General features: G+C 40.2%; 1 protein-coding gene across 9 annotated transcripts in view; it reads right to left on the minus strand.

Moving 5' to 3' along the window:
- The window catches only part of LOC148941940 (uncharacterized), a 114,772-nt gene that overhangs the window by 77,302 nt on the left and 15,865 nt on the right, over nucleotides 1–21,605 (minus strand). For 4 of the 9 annotated variants that reach the window (XM_089103103.1, XM_089103098.1, XM_089103104.1 and 1 more), the window contains one exon: nucleotides 14,844–14,929. The exons of 4 other annotated variants lie outside the window; for them this stretch is intronic. The gene's annotated coding sequence lies outside the window, so the exon portion shown is untranslated. Of the gene's footprint in view, nucleotides 1–14,843; nucleotides 14,930–21,459; nucleotides 21,584–21,605 lie in introns of those variants that run through there. One more of the 9 variants, XM_089103105.1, reaches the window with a different exon arrangement.

The following is a 21,605-nucleotide window of genomic DNA, read 5'->3' on the forward strand; positions in this document are numbered from 1 at the left end:
CGAAAACGACCTTGTTCTAGAGAGTAAGTTATCTTCATGAAAATCACATCATCAAATTCAACACATCAAACAACCCCCATGTAAAGGTTTCAAGCTACCATCTATAAAAATGCGGCATCTTCCATTTTTGTCCAAAAGGAAGATAAAGGGACAGCGCTTGATGGTACACACGAAAGAAGTCAAGTTTGGTTAATGCTAATAAAAAAAAATAAAATAGGATGAATATGTAATAGTTTAGCAACAAATTTGGGCTACACGTTTGCACATTAGGGGGTTGGGGGTAAAGCATAGCATATATTAAATACCTAACCTAACCTAGGTACCCCCCCCCTAAATCCCAAAAAATAACAGTTTACATATCGTAAATTCAATGAGAAACCATGCTCTTCGATCAATTTACATAGCAATTACCCGCTTTACGGGTCTCCATGACTGCATTCCTTCGATAGTCTATAGCGCTGTGTACCATTAAGCGCAGCTGTACCGATAAAGGATACGTGTTTTTTGGTTTTTTTTTTCGAGGGGTTATCAAACCTCCCTGGAACCCTTCAGATAAATAGATGATAGTCCTGGTGGGGAGACATAAGATTATTTATAATCTTCCTTTATTTGGATTAAGCCTGAATATACTAGGTGATGTGGGGTGATAGCCCCCTCTTATTTCAGAAAAATGTATCCTTTGTAGCATAGAAGATGGTACTCATGTGCTTACCGGCACAAAAGGGGGAAAGGCTGGGAGGGGCTCCTTGAGCCTCGTCAGGGAATTCCCAGGAGAGGTTGGCAAGTGTTAACAGGAACTTTATTTGTATTGACATTCAAAAGGAAATATTGGATTCTATGTTTCAGTCCAGGCTAGTCCGCGGCACTAGACATATGACACCTCCATGACGTATTTGTTTCATGCGATCTGAAAGCACTTTATAGTAATTTTATATATATATTTTTATATATCAAACAGGTAATGGCAGGGTCGTATCCAGGATATTTTTCGTGAGGGGGGGGGGAGGGGGGTTACAAAAGGATTGTTTTGGAGGGGGTCACAAAAAACTTTGAAAAACGAATGAAGAATTTGTTTTTATTACGTTTTTACGAGTCGGCCACAAACTTCAGGAGGGTAATACAAACCCTCTATCCCCCTGGATACGGTTTTGGGTAGTTTTTGGTTTTGTCAACGAGCTGTCAGTAAAGAACGACTGGTACTTCTTTTACCAGAATTGTTTTACGAATATTAAACTTAAATGTGAAAAGCGGATGTTGAAGGAGGGAGTATTAAACCTCATTCACATTTGAGAGAGCCTTGGATCAGATTGTTTCAATAGTTGAAAAAGAACATTTCCCATCTAAAATGCCCCAAAAATATATTTTCCAAAATCAAGGGGGGAAGTGCCCCGCTAGGGGTCCACACAGTTTCAATTCCCTGACTGTCTCTCGTGCTGCATGAGTCAGCTAAAAATGTCTCTTGTTTGTCGGGGTGCTACCATTTCGACTAACCGACACAAGCACTAAACATCTAACCGTCAGAACCACTAACCGTCATAATATCGACAAAAAATTTATAAGTTTATACAATAGTAATAAGTATATAATAGTTTAGAAATAAAGTTCGGCTATATATTTGCACATCAGGGGGGTGGGGGTAAAGCATAGTGCATATTAAATACGTAATCTAACCTAATCTAGGTACCTTTCCCCCCTTAACCCCAAAAAACTAAAGTTTTAAAATTTTAGATGTTATGACGGTTAGTGGTTCTGACGTATTTTTTGTCGATGTTATGACGGATTTTGTCGATGTCCTGACGGTAGTGGTCCTGACGGTTAGATGTTATGACGCCTTCCCGTCTGTCGCCATCAGTAAAGTTCAAAAACATTTTTGATATTAAGATTACCTTTTTTTTTTAATCCCCCCTGCGGCTGATAACTTTGTGTCAAGTTCGAAACATATGTTTGCATTGTTCATTACGTATTGTTTTCAGCTGGTAATCAGTGATAGGTGGATTCATTTTCCTTATTAGTGCGTGTATGAATTGTGTTTTGCTTCATTCCAAGCAAAAAAGATGTTTTTAGTTATGCTGAAGCCAAATCATAGTTTCATTTATCAATAAATTCCAAGATTTGTGAACATTAAATGTTTCCCTGGATTTTAACTTCACACTTAGGCTACAGAAAGCCAAAATGGAAATGATAAGAACTTGGCTCAAAAAGATTGTTCAACTAATATGTTCTCATCTATTGCCTACTAGTACTCTGTCTGTTGTTTTTTTTTTCTTGGCAAACTCGTATTCCAGATGGGAAAACTACCGTTCCAAGTTTCCATCTTTCTAATTTTAAATGATCATGTATTAAACCTTTGCTCTGATTCAGGGCCGTATCCCCCCCCCCCCGGAAATTTTTGTCCGACTCGTAAAAAAGTAAAAAAAAATACATGCAGACAAATTTTTGTTGCATGAAGGCTTTTGGTAACCCCGAGCAAAAACACCAGTAGAATGCTTCGTCTGGATTCTGTACCCTGTATAGCAATTCCTATGTTATTTGCGTACGGCACGTTCCCTGGCAGCTTTCCATGGCAGATTACCAGACTAGTTATTTGGCAGTGTATAATGTAGTCAAGCATGTTTTGAGAGTTTGGTCGTAATAATATAATGTGGTCAAATAGGTTTTTTTCTGTTTTTGTTGTCAATTGCACAATGAATGTACGTCATGAGTTCACGTGTACATTCTTAAAAAAACTAGTACATTTAAAAAGGGGTAATGAGATTTGCGAATTGGAGTGTAGGATTCGCGAATTTGATCCTATTAAAGATTTACTTGAAATAAAATTTTTTAACTAGAAATGGCTGAAAAGTGTTATGGGGGAGATGGGGTGATTGTGTACTGTATAATACACATGTGATGTTTGGACAGTTTTGTAAATTTAAAATAGTTTAACGTTCCCTTCGTTCCCCCATTTCTGAGGGCTGGGGTGGGGGGGGTCAATTTTGGAGGGAAAATAAAAAATACTCAGAATCGAAAATAAATGGAATCTGCCTCAAGGGGAAGGCTCAGAGGCCCTTCGTTCCCCCATTTCTGAGGGCAGGGGAGGGGGGGGGGTCAATTTTGGAGGGAAAACTAAAAATACTCAGAATCGAAAATAAATGGGAATCTGCCTCAAGGGGAAGGCTCAGAGGCCCTTCGTTGCCCCATTTCTGAGGGAAGGGGAGGGGGGTGGGGTCAATTTTGGAGGGAAAACTAGAAATAATCAGAATCGAAAATAAATGGGATCTGCCTCAAGAGTAAGGCTCAAAGGCCCTTCCGTCCTCCTTTTCGGCGGGCCGGGGAGGGGGGAGGTCAATTTTGGAGGGAAAAACAAAAATAATCAGAAACGAAAATAAATGGGATCTGCCTCAAGGGGAAGGCTCAGAGGCCCGTCGTTCCCCCATTTCTGAGGGCAGGGGAGGGGGGGGGTCAATTTTGGAGGGAAAACCAAAAATACTCAGAATCGAAAATAAATGGGATCTGCCTCACGGGGACGGCTCAGAGGCCCTTCGTTCCCCCATTTCTGAGGGCAGGGGGGGGGTCAATTGCGGAGGGAGAATCAAAAATACTCAGAATCGAAAATAAATGGGGTCTGCCTCAAGGGCAAGGCTCAGAGGCCCTTCGTTCCCCCATTTCTGAGGGCAGGGGAGGGGGGGGGTCAATCTTGGAAGGAAAACCAACAATACTCAGAATCTAAAAAAAATGGGATCTGCCTCAAGGGCAAGGCTCAGAGGCCCTTCGTTCCCCCATTGCTGAGGGCAGGGGAGGGGGGGGGGTCAATTTTGGAGGGGAAACAAAAATGCTCAGAATTGAAGATAATTTCCATTCATCTTAGTTTTTGACGATGCTCCTTATTTCTAGTTGAAAATTCTTATTTTTTAATTTAATTGGGAATGAAAAGTCAAACTCTAACATAAAGAACAAGGTATTTTGGAGGGGGTATCTGATGAAATAATTTAGGTCGTATGATCAATTTAATTTATTTTTTAAATTCAATAGTTTTTCAGTAAGGACACTCAATATCCTAAAAGTGTCTGATTAAAACTTTTACCTTGAGCATCGATGTTGTTAGCAGAATTTCAAAAAGTATCGTTTATGAGGGCTGGCGTATCTGATGAAATAATTTAGTTCGTATGATCAATTTAATTTATTTTTTAATTCAGTAGTTTTTCAGTAAGGACACTTGATATCCTAAAAGTGTTTGATTCAAACTTTTACCTTGAGCATCGATGTTGTTAGCAGAATTTCAAAAAAGGATCGTTTATGAGGACTGGCGTATCTGATCAAATAATTTAGGTCGTTTGATCAATTTAATTTTTTGTTTAATTCAGTAGTTTTTCAGTAAGGACACTCGATATCCTAAAAGTATTTGATTCAAACTTTTACCTTGAGCATCAATGCTGTTAGTAGAATTTCAAAAAAGTAACGCTTATGAGGGCTGGCGTGTCTGGTGAAATAATTTAGGTCGTATGATCAATTTAATTTATTTTTTAATTCAGTAGTTTTTCAGTAAGGACACTCGATATCCTAAAAGTGTTTGATTCAAACTTTTAACTTGAGCATCTATGTTGTTAGAGTAATTTAAAAAAGGATCGTTTATGAGTGCGGGCGTATCTGAAGAAATAATTTAGGTCGTTTGATCAATTTAATTTATTTTTTAATGCAGTAGTTTTTTTTTCAGTAAGGACACTCGATATCCTAAAAGTGTTTGGTTCAAACTTTTACCTTCAGAATCGATGTTGTTGGGTCCCAGTCCACCAGCCTGAATGGTGGAAATCCACTAGCTCAGTATTGGGGTCTTAGTACACCAGCCTGAATGGTGGAAATCCACTAGCTCAGTATTGGGGTCTCGGTCCACCAGCCTGAATGATGGAAATTCACTAGCTCAGAATTGGGGTCTTAGTCCACCAGCCTGAATGGTGGAAATTCACTAGCTCAGAATTGGGGTCTTAGCCCACCATTCTGAATGGTTGAAATTCACTAGCTCAGAATTGGGGTCTTAGTCAGTGTTCAGATTGGAGCATTGGGGTCCGACTATCTGGGCTTTATTTGTCAAGGTCTGAATGCTAAGCGATGGAAATGAGCTCGATTGGGACCCCATTTTGAAAATGGAAAAAAAAATATAATGTTGGTATGTGTGTGTAGAGCATGGCATAGTTACCGCTAGGGCAACAGTCTAACCGTTGACGGTTTTAGGTATCCGTTAATAAGTTTTAAGGCGAGATTGGAAGTTGGGACAAATTTTTGGAGGTGCCCACCTCACCTGCCTAGAGTCTCAGGCAAGTCACCTGCCTAAATTTGAAAAAGTGGAAATTGGCTCAGATTTTCTAAACTGAGCTGAGACAATGAATAGATACTATTGCGAAAGTGATTGGAGACGCTGGGCATCGTGAACAAGTGCTGAATTGAGAGAGGAATTTGGGACAATATTTGGGGGTGCCCATCCGCCCAGAGTCTCCGGCAGGTGACCCAAAAATTTAAAAAACACACAGAGACGATAGACACAAAGAGACGAATCACGCACAGAGAGGACAAACACACAGAAACAACATATAGAGACAACACAAGCACAGAGAAGATACACACACACACAGAGTCAACACATACACAGAGATAACACTTACAAACAGACATGACAAAAACACATAGAGACGACACGCGCACAGAGACATCACACACACACAGTTACTACACGCACCAACATACGACACACACAGAGAGACAACACACACACACAGACAAAAGCCACAAAGAGATGACACACACAGAGACGACACACTCAAAGTGATGACTTACACAAAGATACGACACACACATCAGAGAAGACACACATAGAGAGACGACACACACACAGAGACGACACACTCAAAGTGAGGACTTACAGATAGAAACGACACACACACAGAGACGACAAACACACAGAGACGACACACATAGAGAGACGACACACACACAGAGACGATAAACACACAGAGACAACAAACACACACAGATAAAAAACACACAAAGAGACGACACACGCACAGAGAGGACAAACACACAGAAACGACATACACACACAGAGACGACACACACATAGAGACAACCCAGACATAGAGATGACAGACACACAGATACGAAACACCCACAGAGACGACACATGCACAGAGACGACGCACACACACAGAGTCCACTCATACTCAGAGATGACAAACACACAGAGACGACAGACACAAAGAGACGAATCACACACAGAGAGGACAAACACACAGAAACGACACATAGAGACGACACATGCACATAGACGATACACACACAGAGAGACGAGACACACACACAGAAATGACAAACACACATAGAGACCACACACACAAAGAGACGTGACACACACACAGATACGAAACACACATAGAGACGACACACACATAGAGACAACACACACACAGAGACAACATCCACACAGAGACGACACACACATAGAGACGACACACACACAGAGACAACATCCACATAGAGACGACACACACACAAAGAGACGACAAGCACACAGAAACGACACACACACACACACACACAAAAACACACACAGAGAGAGACGACACACACATAGAGACAACACAGACACAGAGACGACACAAACACAGGGACGACAACACATAGAGAGACGACACACACACAGAGACGACACACACACAGAGACAACACACACAGAGATACGAAACACCCAAAGAGACGACACATGCACAGAGACGACACACAGAGTCCACTCACACACAGAGAGGACAAACACACAGAGACGACAGACACAAAGAGACTAATCACACACAGAGAGGACAAACACACACAAAAACGACATATAGAGACGACACATGCACAGAGACGATACACACACACAGAGTCAACACAAACAGAGAGACGAGACATGGTGTATCTGATGAAATAATTTAGGTCGTATGATCAATTTAATTTATTTTTTTTTAATTCAGTAGTTTTTTTTAGTAAGGACACTCAAGACAACACGCACACAGAGAGAACACACACACACAGATACGAAACAAACACAGAGACGACACACACACAGATACGAAACACACACAGAGACGACACACACACAGAGACGACATACTCAAAGTGACGACTTACACATAGAGACGATAGACACACACACACACACACATACACAGAGACGACAAACACACAGAGACTAGACACATAGAGAGACGACACACACACACAGAGAGACGACAAACACACACACACAAAGAGACGACACACACACACACAACAAAGATACGAAACCCACAAAGAGACTTAATTCAGTAGTTTTTTTCAGTAAGGAAACTCGATATCCTAAAAGTGTTTGATTCAAACTTTTACCTCGAGAATCGATGTTGTTGGGTTCCAGTACACCAGCCTGAATGGTGAAAATCCACTAGCTCAGTATTGGGGTCTTAGTCAAACAGCCTGAATGGTGGAAATCACCTAGTTTAGTAGTGGGTTCTCAGTCCACCAGCCTGAATGGAGGAAATTCACTAGCTCATAATTGGGGTCTTAGTCCAGCAGCCTGAATGGTGGAAATTCACTAGCTCAGAATTAGGGTCTTAGCCCACCATTCCGAATGGTTGAAATTCACTAGCTCAGAATTGGGGTCTTAGTCAGTATTCAGATTGGAGCGTTGGGGTCCGACTATTTGGGCTTTATTTGTCAAGGTCTGAATGCTAAGCGATGGACATGAGCTCGATTGGGACCCCATTGTGAAAATGGAAAATAAAAAACAAAAATATATTGTTGGTATGTGTGTGTAGAGCATGGCATGGTTACCGCTAGGGCAACAGTCTAACCGTTGACGGTTTTAGGTATCCGTGAATAAGTTCTAAGGCGAGAGTGGAAGTTGGGACCAATTTTTGTAGGTGCCCACCTCACCTGCCCAGAGTCTCAGGCAAGTGACCCTAAATTTGAGAAAGTGGAAATTGGCTCAGATTTTCTAAACTGAGCTGAGACAATGCATAGATACTATTGGGTAAGTGATTGGAGACGCCGGGCATCCGTGAACAAGTGTTAAATTGAGAGAGGAATTTGGGACAATATTTGGGGGTGCCCACCTGCCCAGAGTCTCCGGCAGGTGACCCAAAAATAAAAAAAACACACCGAGACGACAGAAGCAAAGAGACGAATCACACACAGAGGACAAACACACAGAAACGACACAAGCACATAGACGATACACACACACAAAGTCAAAACACACAGAGAGACTAGACATACACACAGAAAATACAAACACACATAGAGACGACACACACAAAGAGACTTTACACACACACAGATACGAAACACACATATAGACGACACACAAATAGAGACAACAAACACACACATAGACAACATACAAACACAGATTACACATACACAGAGACGACACACTCAAAGTTACGAATTAAACATAGAGACGATATACACACAGAGGCGACACACCCACATAGACGACACACATAGAGAGACGACACAGACACAGAGACGACACACTCAAAGTGACGACTTACACATAGAGACGACACACACACACAGACGACAAACACACAGAGACGACACACATAGAGAGACGAAACGCACACAGAGACGACAAACATACAGAGACAACACACACACAGATACGAAACACACAAAGAGACGACACACGCACAGAGAGGACAAACACACAGAAACAACACACACACACACAGAGACGACACACACATAGAGAAAACACAGACATAGAGATGACAGACACACAGATACGAAACACCCACAGAGACGACACATGCACAGAGACGACACACACACACAGAGTCCACTCACACACAGAGAGGACAAACACACAGAGACGACAGACACAAAGAGACGAATCACACACAGAGAGGACAAACACACAGAAACGACACATAGAGACGACACATGCACAGAGACGATACACACACACAGAGTCAACACACACAGAGAGACGAGACACACACAGACACAGAAATGACAAACACACATAGAGACGACGCACCCAAAGAGACGACAAACACAGAAATACGAAACACACATAGAGACGACACACACAAAGAGACAGCACACACACAGAGACGACAACCACACAGAGACGACACACACACAGAGACGACACACACAGACATACTAAAAAGAAAAAGTGAAGACATAAAAATAGGGACTACAAACACACACAGACTACAAGAACAAAGAAACGACACACTCACACACACACACACACAGACACGACATACACAAAGAGACAATACCAACACAGAAACGACACACACACAGAGACGACAAACACCCAGAGACAACACACACACAGAGACGACACACTCAAAGTGACGACTTACAAATAGAGACGACACACACACACACACACACACACACACACACACACACACACACACACGTGTGTGTGTGTTGCACACACACACACTCACACACACACAAACACACAGACACGAGAAACACATAGAGACGAGACACATAGAGAGACGACACACACACAGAGACACGACAAACACACACACAAAGAGACGACACACACACAGATACGAAACACACCAAGAGACGACACACGCACGGAGTTTCTGACCGTTTAAATTTTGATGTTAGTGTTGTCAGTTAAAAGCTATGAGCTTGAGAAAATTGCCTGATTATTAAAAAATGGGGAAACACCCTCCAAAAGTAGACAGGAATACCCCCCTCCGACGTGCCGGAGGGGGCATTCCTGTCGACTTTTGGAGGGTTTTTCCCCATTTCTCTATAATCAGGCAATTTTCTCAAGCTATTTTCTCAAGCTCATAGCTTTTGAATGAAAAAACTAACATCAAAACTTAAACGATCAAAAACCTTGTGCGTGTGTCTTCTCTTTGTGTGTTTCGTATCTGTGTGTGTGTGTCGTCTCTTTGTGGGTGTGTTGTCTCTGTGTGTCTGTCGTCTCTCTGTGTGTGTGTGTCGTCTCTCTATGTGTCTCGTCTCTGTGTGTTTGTCGTCTCTGTCTGTGTGTGTGTGTGTGTGTGTGTCGTCTCTATGTGTAAGTCGTCACTTTGAGTATGTCGTCTCTGTGTGTGTTTCGTATCTGTGTGTGTGTGTGTTCTCTCTGTGTGCGTTTTGTCTTTATTGTCCTTACTAAAAAAAAAACTACTGTATTAAAAAAAAATTAAATTTATCATAAGAACTAAATTATTTAATCAGATACGCCATGTCTCGTCTCTCTGTGTGTGTTGACTCTGTGTTTGTGTGTATCGTCTCTGTGCACGTGTCGTCTCTCTGTGTCGTTTCTGTGTGTTTGTCCTCTCCGTGTGTGTTTCGTCTCTTTGTGTCTGTCGTCTCTGTGTGTTTGTCCTCTCTGTGTGTGAGTGGACTCTTTGTGTGTGTGTCGTCTCCGTCAATGTGTCATCTCTGTGAGTGTTTCGTATCTGTGTGTCTGTCATCTTTGTGACTGCGTTGTCTCTATGTCTGTGTCTTCTCTGTGAGTGTGTTTGGCGTTTCTGTGTGCGTGTCCTCTCCGTGAGTGTGCGTGTGTGTCGTCTCTATGTGTGTGTCGTTTCTGTGTGTGTGTGTTGTCTCTGTGTATGTGTCGTCTCTATGAGAGTGTCGTCTCTCTATGTGTGTTGTCTCTGTTTGTTTTTCGTCTCTGTGTGTGTTTCGTCTCTATGTGTAAGTCGTCACTTTGAGTGTGTCGTCTCTGTGTGTGTGTCGTCTCTCTATGTGTGTCGTCTCTGTGTGTTTGTCGTCTCTGTGTGTGCGTCGTCTCTATGTGTAAGTCGTCACTTTGAGTGTGTCGTCTCTGTGTGAGTGTCGTCTCTGTGTGGATGTTGTCTCTGTGTGTGTGTGTTGCCTCTATGTGTGTTTCGTCTCTGAGTGTGTTTCATATCTGTGTGTGTGTGACGTCTCTGTGTGTGTGTCGTCTCTATGTGTGTTTGTCATTTCTGTGTGTGTGTCTCGTCTCTCTGTGTGTGTTGACTCTGTGTGTGTGTGTGTATCGTCTCTGTGCATGTGTCGTCTCTATGTGTCGCTTCTGTGTGTTTGTCCTCTCTGTATGTGATTCGTCTCTTTGTGTCTGTCGTCTCTGTGTGTTTTTTAAATTTTTGGGTCACCTGCCGGAGACTCTGGGCGGGTGGGCACCCCCAAATATTGTCCCAAATTCCTCTCTCAATTTAGCACTTGTTCACGGATGCCCAGCGTCTCCAATCACTTTCCCAATAGTATCTATTCATTGTCTCAGCTCAGTTTAGAAAATCTGAGCCAATTTCCACTTTTTCAAATTTAGGGTCACTTGCCTGAGACTCTGGGCAGGTGAGGTGGGCACCTCCAAAAATTTGTCCCAACTTCCACTCTCGCCTTAGAACTTATTCACGGATACCTAAAACCGTCAACGGTTAGACTGTTGCCCTAGCGGTAACCATGCCATGCTCTACACACACATACCAACAATATATTTTTGTTTTTTGTTTTCCATTTTCATAATGGGGTCCCAATCAAGCTCATGTCCATCGCTTAGCATTCAGACCTTGACAAATAAAGCCCAGATAGTCGGACCCCAACGCTCCAATCTGAACACTGACTAAGACCCTAATTCTGAGCTAGTGAATTTCAACCATTCAGACTGGTGGGCTAAGACCCCAATTCTGAGCTAGTGAATTTCCACCATTCAGGCTGGTCGACTAAGACCCCAATTTTGAGCTAGTGAATTTCCACCATTCAGGCTGGTGGACTGAGACCCCAATACTGAGCTAGTGGATTTCGACCATTCAGGCTGGTGGACTAAGACCCCAATACTGAGCTAGTGGATTTCTACCATTCAGGCTGATGGACTGGGACCCAACAACATCGATTCTCAAGGTAAAAGTTTGAATCAAACACTTTTAGGATATCGAGTGTCCTTACTGAAAAAAACTACTGAATTAAAAAATAAATTAAATTGATCACACGACCTAAATTATTTCATCAGATACGCCAGCACTCATAAACGATCCTTTTTGAAATTCTGCTAACAACATAGATGCTCAAGGTAAAAGTTTGAATCAAACACTTTTAGGATATCGAGTGTCCTTACTGAAAAACTACTGAATTAAAAAATAAATTAAATTGATCATACGACCGAAATTATTTCATCAGATACGCCAGTCCTCATAAACGATCCTTTTTTGAAATTCTGCTAACAACATCGATGCTCAAGGTAAAAGTTTGAATCAAACACTTTTAGGATATCGAGTGTCCTTACTGAAAAACTACCGAATAAAAAATAAATTAAATTGATCAGACGAACTAAATTATTTCATCAGATACGCCAACCCTCATAAACGATTCTTTTTTGAAATTCTGCTAACAACATTGATGCTCAAGGTAAAAGTTTTAATCAGACACTTTTAGGATATCGAGTGTCCTTACTGAAAAACTATTGAATCTAAAAAATAAGTTAAATAGATGATACGACCTAAATTATTCCATCAGATTCCCTCTCCAAAATAACTTGTTCTTTATGTTAGAGTTTGACTTTTCATTCCCAATTAAATTAAAAAATAATCATTTTCAACTCGAAATAAGGAGCATCGTCAAAAAATACGACGAATGAATATTATATTCGTTTCTTAGCATATTTGTTCTACCTCCAAAATTGGCCCCCCCGCCTACTTTTTTCTCCCACATTGGGGACCGAGGGGCGTTTGATACTTGGTCGCGAGTTCGCTCCTGATTATTTTTGATTATTAGCATTTTTGATTTCTCCTCAATAATTGGCCCCCCCTCCCCAGCCCCCAGAAAAGGGGGAACGAAGGGCCCCTGAGCCGTCCCCGTGAAGCAGATCCCATTTATTTTCGATTCTGAGTATTTTTGGTTTTCCCTCCAAAATTGACCCCTCCCCCCTCCCCAGCCCTCAGAAATGGGGGAACGAAGGGCCTCTGAGCCTTCCCCTTGAGGCAGAACCCAGTTATTTTCGATTCTGAGTATTTTTGGTTTTCCCTCCAAAATTGACCCCCCCCTCCCCTGCCCTCAGAAATGGGGGAACGAAGGGCCTCTGAGCCTTCCCCTTGACGCAGATCCCATTTATTATCGATTCTGAGTATTTTTGGTTTTCCCTCCAAAATTGACCCCAACCCCCTCCCCTGCCCTCAGAAATGGGGGAACGAAGGGCCTCTGAGCCTTCCCCTTGAGGCAGATCCCATTTATTTGCAATTCTGAGTATTTTTGGTTTTCCCGCCAAAATTGACCCCCCCCTCCCCTGCCCTCAGAAATGGGGGAACGAAGGGCCTCTGAGCCTTGCCCTTGAGGCAGATCCCATTTATTTTCGATTCTGAGCATTTTTGGTTTTCCCTCCAAAATTGACCCCCCCTCCCCTGCCCTCAGAAATGGGGGAACGAAGGGCCTCTGAGCCTTCCCCTTGAGGAAGATTCCCATTTATTTTCGATTCTGAGTATTTTTAGTTTTCCCTCCAAAATTGACCCCCCCCCTCCCCTGCCCTCTGAAATTGTGGAACTAAGGGCCTCTTAGCATTACCCTTGAGGCAGATCCCATTTATTTTTGACTCTGAGTATTTTTTATTTTCCCTCCAAAATTGACCCCCCCCCCTCCCCAGCCATCAGAAATGGGGGAATGAAGGGAACGTTAAACTATTTTAAATTGACAACACTGTCCAAACATCACATGTGTATTATACAGTACACAATCACCCCATCTCCCCCATAACATTTTTCAGCCATTTCTAGTTAAAAAATTTTATTTCAAGTAAATCTTTAATAGGATCAAATTCGCGAATCCTACACTCCAATTCGCAAATCTCATTACCCCTTTTTAAATGTACCAGTTTTTTTTAAGAATGTGCATGTGAACTCATGACGTACATTCATTGTGCAATTGACAACAAAAACAGAAAAAAAACCTGTTTGACCACATTATATTATTACGACCAAACTCTCAAAACATGCTCGACTACATTATACACTGCCAAATAACTAGTCTGGTAATCTGCCATGGAAAGGTGCCATGGAACGTGCCGTACGCAAATAACATAGGAATTGCTATACAGGGTACAGAATCCAGACGAAGCATTCTACTAACACCCGCTTCTCGAGCAGAAAATCCTAAATACGGCTCTGCTCTTATTGTACAATAATAAATCTTGGATTAAATATATTTTCCTTCTTTTTTTAAATACAGCCTAAACGAAAACAGTTGTCTTATCGATTATTGATGAGTAAGGAGCCTTTAATCGGATTCAAATGTCAGGTTTCACGGTGCCAACTTTTTTTCGAAACGCTGAAGTCCAGTCCGAAGCGCTACCAGGAGACGGTTCTCCTCGGATAGCTTACTGAGAGATCAGGCAGTCAGGGTCGTATCCAGTTGAAAGGGGCCTACAGGATTAGGCCCCTCTCCCCCAAAATAGCTCTCTAATTCGTGAATTAGCATAAAAAAAATTGAGCGAAGACTATTTCTCCTAAAAACACAAAACAAATATTTGTCCAACTCAAAAACTGAATTGATCTTAGAAATGCACGTAAAGTAGCCCTTATCTCTCCCAAACAATTTTTTTTATCTCTCCCACCGGAACAAAAGTGATTTTGGTCAAACCTTCCTTCCGAAAAAATACTTTATACGGTCCTGACTACAGTACGGCAGTCAAACAGTTTGTGGTAACGAACTGTAAGTAAGGAGCGACCCGGCTCGATAGTAACTGAAACTCTAAAAACAGAATTTTAATACAAAATAAATATATATAAAAAGGCTTATTATGCTGATTTAAAATATGCAAGTTTTATTAAGTTTAGTCTTACCCATCAAAGACCACAAACCTGAGGAAATTTGCCTGAGTTTCGAAAAAGGAGGAAACATACCTTAAAGGCCATGGAATCTTAATGAAAATCACAGCATCAGATTCAGCGTATCAGAGAACCCTACTGTGGAGGTTTCAAGCTTCTATCTACAAAAAAAAAAAAAATAGAATTTTGTATTTTTTGCCAGAAGAAATATTAGGGATGCGTATTTATTCTTTTTTCCCAGGGGTGATCGTATTGACCCAGTGGTCCTAGAATATCGAGAGAGGGCTCATTCGAAGGGATACTAGAATTTATAGTGCTCTTTTTAAGTGATTAAATGAAAAAAACAAGTTTTTTTCAAATGAAAGTAAGAAGCAGCATTAAAACTTAAAACGAACAGAGATTATTACGTATATGAGGGGTTACTCCTCCACAACACCTCGCTCTTTACGCTAAAGCACTTTTTAAAAAAAGCTTCTTAATGTTCTAATTAAACGAACACAGTGTTTCAGGAGTTGTTCTTAAACGATTGGGACAGAATTCAAACTTTAGCGTAAAGAGCGAGGTATTCTGGAGGAGCAACCCCCTCAAATGCGTAATAATTTCTATTCGTTTTAAGATTTAATGTTGCTACTTACTTTCAGTTGAAAAACTGTTTTTTTTATTAAATTTCTGAACCTTGTTTAAATAATGCCAGGAAATCTGGCTACTCCTCCACGGAAAAATCCCTCCTCCCCGAGGATTTATTCTCTGGACAATTCAATCCTGGTGAAAATTTACCCCGGACAATTACCCTTAACATCTCCACGCATAAAATTGACGGAAAAGAGAAAGCAAGACATAAGAAGAATTTCGTATAGGAATTCTGACAAAATCCCTCAGGGTGTAATTTCCCGTGAAAAATTATCCCCGAGAAAAATCCCACCCGCAGAAAATTACCCCTCCCCGAAAAATGAATGCATATTTCCCAATAAAAAAAAATACTATACGTAAATAATAGGCAAATTTTGTAACTTAAAGACCTATCCCCAGGGGATGTGTGAGGGTCATGATAAAGGCACAGTTATTCGGCCTTTCAACTATGCTGAACAAAATGGCTATCTAAAAATTTTGATCGGACCATTTTGAGAGAAAATGGGACGTGGTAGGGGGCCTAGTTGCCCTCCAATTTTTTTGGTCGCTTAAAAGGCCACCAGAATTTCAATTTCAGTTCGAATGAGCCCTCTCACGATATTCTAGGACCACTTGGTCGATACGATCACCCCTAGGAGAAAAAAATAAAAAAAAGCATTCGTGACTTTTCTTCTTGTGGAAAATACAAAATTTCACGTTTTTTTTAGATAGGCGCTTGAAGCTTCTATAGTAGGGTTATCTAATGCGCTGAATCGGGTGGTGTGATTTCCTTTAAGATTCTATGACTTTAGGGGATGTTTCTCCCTTTTTTCAAAATAAGGCAAATTTTCTCAGGCTCATAGCCTTTGATGGGTAAGACTAAACTTAATGTAACTTATACATTTGAAACCAGCATAAAACCTCGATTCTTTTGATATATCTATTGGTATCAAAATTCCGTTTTTTACAGTTTCAGTTGCTATTGAGCCGGGTCGCTCCCTACTTGTAGTTCTTTACCACAACCTGTTTGACCAAAAAGATTGGAGGGCAACTAGGTCCCTCCCCCCCCCCTTTTTCGTCAAACACAAAATTTTTCGACTTTTTCGCCATTTTGTTCAGCATAGTTGAAAGGCCAAATAACTATGCCTTTGGAGATATCCTGACCCCCCCCCACAGCCCCTGGGGAAAGTTCTTTAAGTTAAAAATTTCTCCGTTGTTTACGTTTAGTATTTGTTATTGGGAAGTATGCATAAATTTAGCAGACAGGGGGGGGGGTTTCTGCACGGGGATAATTTACATGGGGAGGGAAGGTTAAAAAGGGTGATTTTTTAGGGGAAATTTTACACTGGGGGAATTTTGGTCAGAATTTGGTCAAAATAAACTGAGTCAGTATTCCTATACAAAATTTTTCTTACATCTTGCTTTCTCTTTGCCGGGTCAGCTTTACGCCGGAAGGTGTTAAAGGCAATTTTCCACAGTAATTTTTACCAGGACTAGTTGTCTAGAGAATAAATCCATGGGGAGGAGGGATTCTTCCGTGGAGGTGTAGTCAGATTTCCTGGCAGAATTTAAAAAATGATCAGAAATTAATAAAAAAACAAGTTTTTTCAACTGAAAATAAGGAGCAACATTAAAACTTAGAACTAACATAAATTAATAAGTATATGAGGAGGGTTGCTCCTCCTCAACATCTTACTCTTTACGCTAAAGTTTGAAGTCTGTCCCAAGTCTTTAAGAAAGATTCCTGAAAGACTATTTTCGTTTAATTAGAACAAGAAGAAGCTTTTTTAAAGTACTAAAAGACTTCTGTGGGGGTTAGACGACAAAAAAAAAATATATTTGTGAAAGATACATAGAGCCAGATCGACCACTCTCTCACAATAAATATACAGCCTAATGCTTATAGCAAACTAGACAAATGTACGTTCTGTACACCTCTTGGTCTTCTGCTAAATGAGGAAGGTCCGAGAGGCATTGGGGATAGAAGTTATGTTTTAACCTCTTGGGGTACAATCATAAAGGCAAGAACAGTGGATTTGGTTTTCGAAGATGATTTTCGGAAGATGGTACTGACTCATCCGTTTGGACGTGACCGAACAATCGATATTGCTGGATCTATACCTTGGTGGGGATTGTTTGTGAATATTAAGGAACTCGAGGAGTTCGAAATTTGAGGTTCTATGTGATGTGTATGTCTTTGTGTATGTAATGTCGGCGATTCGGCATGAATATTTAGTTTCAGACACCACGAGTCAGCACTGGTCATCCACCTTCAGCATCCAAGTTTCAAATGAGTAGATTGCGATGTCGGTGATCAAGATACTGGAAAATCTTGTCTTAAGTCATAGGGACAGATCCTGGCTACGTCAAATCGCATAAGGGACTTGAAACTGAAACTCACAAGGCAGGTCCACCTTTTTGCATCTTTTGAAGGGTAATTGTTCCTGGTGATCAGATTACAAGGCAGGGGAAATCGTCGATCCACTAAATACTCTCTCCGCTAGTTTTCAGGTCTGGATGCATTACACCGTGCAGCTCTCATGACTAGCAAATAATCTTTGTTTTAGATATATTTGACCATTTCAAAAGCACTAGTTGCTACAATGACGTCTTTAGCCACGGTGTGTAGATCACCAGGCGTTTAAGCAATTTCGTCGATGTTGTCGACGATGGCTAGCTTGTCTGTCAGACACCTCCCCTATGCGTGCGATGCAAGTTTTTTTACAAGAAAGAGGACTGCTTTAAGAAAGAGTTTAAACAAATTCCGGGGACAGAAGGCATCCTCGAAGGACTCCTGCGGACGTCTGGAAGCACTCAGTGAGATCTTCACTAGTCATGACACGGCTCTTAAATTTAGAATACATATCTCTGATAAGGTCGAATAGGTTTCTTGAGATTCCATAAGGAAGGAGGATATGCAGCAGATCCTTTCTTTAGATAAGGACAAATGCTTGTTTAAAATCAAAGAAGAGCTGGCACAGCTCACAACGAAACTCCCGATATATTCCTAAAATATAGCATACTGTGAAAATTTGGTTAACCATCTATCTACTGGGGCGAGAACGGCTTTGAATTTTCGGGTGACTGCGGACGAGGACAACGCAGCTCTGCTGGAGTATAATGCGGGTGAAGATGTTGGCTGTATCGCTTTTTAGACTGATAACATGGTAGTTGTTACGTATCGTCTTTGACTTCTATATGCGTAGTAGAACAATTGCGACTCCACACTGCGAAGTTGGGAAACATCCTTCTTGCCAATCAGCGGATATGATTTTGAGCAATAGATGAACATGTGGTTCAAAGGAGATTTTCAGCAGTTTGCTTGGATTAAGTCCAGGCTAGGGTCCTTATTTGTCTTTGGGGCTCACGTACCGTCCACTACTCTGAATGGAGATAGCTTCGAAACAAAATATTTGTATAAAGCGTTCTAAATTCATCAAGAGTCTCTGTGAAATAATGCATAAGGCTTTACTAATTGTGATGTATCTTTTCCCATAATATTGTTACATGTTTTCTCGTAATATATTGACAGATAGCCTCCTTCTCACCCCAATCATCCAGTCAAACGCAAATGAATAAGTTACCTTGAGTTTTCAAGGCTCCTGTGGTCACAAGTTCGTCAAATATTGAATAAGCATATATTTCATGGAATGGAAAAGGGCTAGACAAGAACTTTCATTTCAATGAATAATTTACATTCATATGATTTAAAATAATACTCAAATTTATATTTATTGAAAGAGATATCAGTTGATGTAAGTTACAAGTGAAAGCAAAACTAAATTAAAATCCTGAATTGCTGCTAATGAAATATGAGTTTCTGACAGTAACTATGGTGTTTCATATAATCTGGTGTAATAATTATATCATAAATTGTGGGGTAAGGATAATAAATTAAAGTGACAGAATATACTACCGTCCACGGTCTTTCAATGGACTGTATCCGTTCTACACAATATAATTTACAACAGATAATTAGTAGAAAATCACACCAGTTAATCTAATGGCCCATTAAGCCAAGTCAACTTTGATAAATTATTAATAATTCTTTTTGCCTTGCATTTTCAAATTTAGTATATTTATAAGATAGACCTCATAAAAACGTATGATAACAAAGTATATAAATGAACAAACAATATACAATAATTAACAAAAACAAAAAATTTAAATATTATACAAAACACAATAACAATTTTAAGACACACAAGTGGGAAACCCCTTGCATTTAAACAATGAAGCAAAACCAGGAGCGGCAAGGGGAAGTTTCAAACAAAGGGATCCCGCCATTAACAAAATGTTTTAAGAGGAAAAAATTTAGATATAAAAAGGCATTTTTGCAAATTTCAAGGGGGCCTTTTTGAAAAATGGTCAAGTCCAAAGATATGTGTCTGTAGGGATGACCTGATAAATGCATCTCTAGACACAAGGGCTCCCAATTATGCAAATGACCAATATAAGCAGAGACTTGCACCTTAGTAGAAATTTGGATACCCATTTTGACTCATGATCATTATGAGATTATTTTGAGTATATGTCTTAAATTGGCTAAATATTGAGCACCAAAAATCACTAGAATCTTATGATGTGTTTCCTAAGTCAAAACAAACTGAACTAAGAATAAATGTGCAACCAAGAAGAAGGGACAAACATACAGACATATTATATCCTAAACAGTGCCTTCACGGGAGCCCAAATTTTCAAATTAAGGATTTATAGGGAAAGAGAAAAGGAGAGACTACTCTTGCATTTTATTTTTAAATCATATTTTGATTATGGGTAGATTTAGGTTAGTGAAATTATGAGTTTTAATATTTTTTTTGTATTATAATAACAACATTATTATTGTTGTATGTGTGAGTATCGTTTGTTATTTTGTTGTATTATCAAGATATTATGTGTCTCATTACGTTTGTTTTTGTTATTATTATCATCATTGCTTTTTTATTAGTATATTAAAGTATTGTTACGTATGACTCTACTAACATTTTTGCAGCAGTAGCTGTAACCTAGTAAGCAGCGAACCACAGCCCAGAGTAGCCAAAAGTTGAAAAAAACATTTTTTTAAAAACTGCCTAGTGAAAAAAATTGTCATCTGACACTGAATCACGAATTGTAACTATTGTTTTGGTTAATCTTAAAAACAAAGGTTTATTGCCAAAAGAAATTTAAGGTTATTTAGAAAAAAAGCCTGCAACCCCTTGAAAATGGCATCAGATCAACATAAAAAATGCACCGTTGGAATCAGCTCGGTCGAAAACCTTATATAAGACAATTACAGTCCTCCGCCTTGAACACCAAGGGAAATCACTGTTTTGCATGAGTAGCACTTATGTCTCCTTTTTTTTTCTTTTTTTCTTTTTTTTCCACCAGGGCTAGCGAATGACCAGAACATCATTGAGAGATGTTTAATTGATCATTTAAACGGAAACCAAATTTGTTAGTGCCTTTTTTAAGTGACCAAAAACATCGGAGGGGACTTAGCCCCCCTCCCAAAAGGACCCTTCCCCAAAATTATTCAATCAAAGTTGTGAGATAGCCATTTTTTTCTAAATAGTTCAAAGGAACACTATGGTTTTGGTGATGAAATGGCCCCCACAGTCCCTGGGGAAAGAACCGTACGCTGCATCAGTATTGGGTGTATCGATATCACGCGTATTTGTATTTCAGGTATCTACAGATATTTAACAGCTCATATACAAGATATTGCTCATATCTACATCCTTCCTATAAATTCTACCATCAGTAAGTTCCAAATGGTACTAAAAACGGTACTTTCGGTGCCATGTCTTAAGTAGAAAAGCTGGGACTAGTGACCTACCAGAACTTTTTAGAGTGACGTTTACTGGCTCCTTTGAATGCTATTGCTCATATCAACATTATTTTTATCAATTCTACCATCCATAAGTGTGATATAGCACTAAAAACAACATTTTTGGTGCCACTTCTTAAGTAGAAAAGCTTGGAAGTATAGAACGATATCATCATTGTAATAATTATGGTCCAAAACCCTTAACTGGAGGTTTGCAAGAACACCTCCTGTATGTTGTATATTAAAAGAAGGATCACTTAGTCTTATACTTACTTATTCAAATTATTTACTTGACAATTCCACGGTAATATTCTCTCCATACATAAGATTGTGCATCCAAAGAGGAAGAAAGAAATATGAAAACAGTTCTGCAGAAGAGTTCAGGTAATTCTTCCCAAAATTTGTGAAAGAAAAACAAA

Source organism: Artemia sp. Qi Xiang Cuo, chromosome 17 (assembly GCF_049724085.1).
Source record: "Artemia sp. Qi Xiang Cuo chromosome 17, ASM4972408v1, whole genome shotgun sequence".
NCBI lineage: Eukaryota > Metazoa > Arthropoda > Branchiopoda > Anostraca > Artemiidae > Artemia > Artemia sp. Qi Xiang Cuo.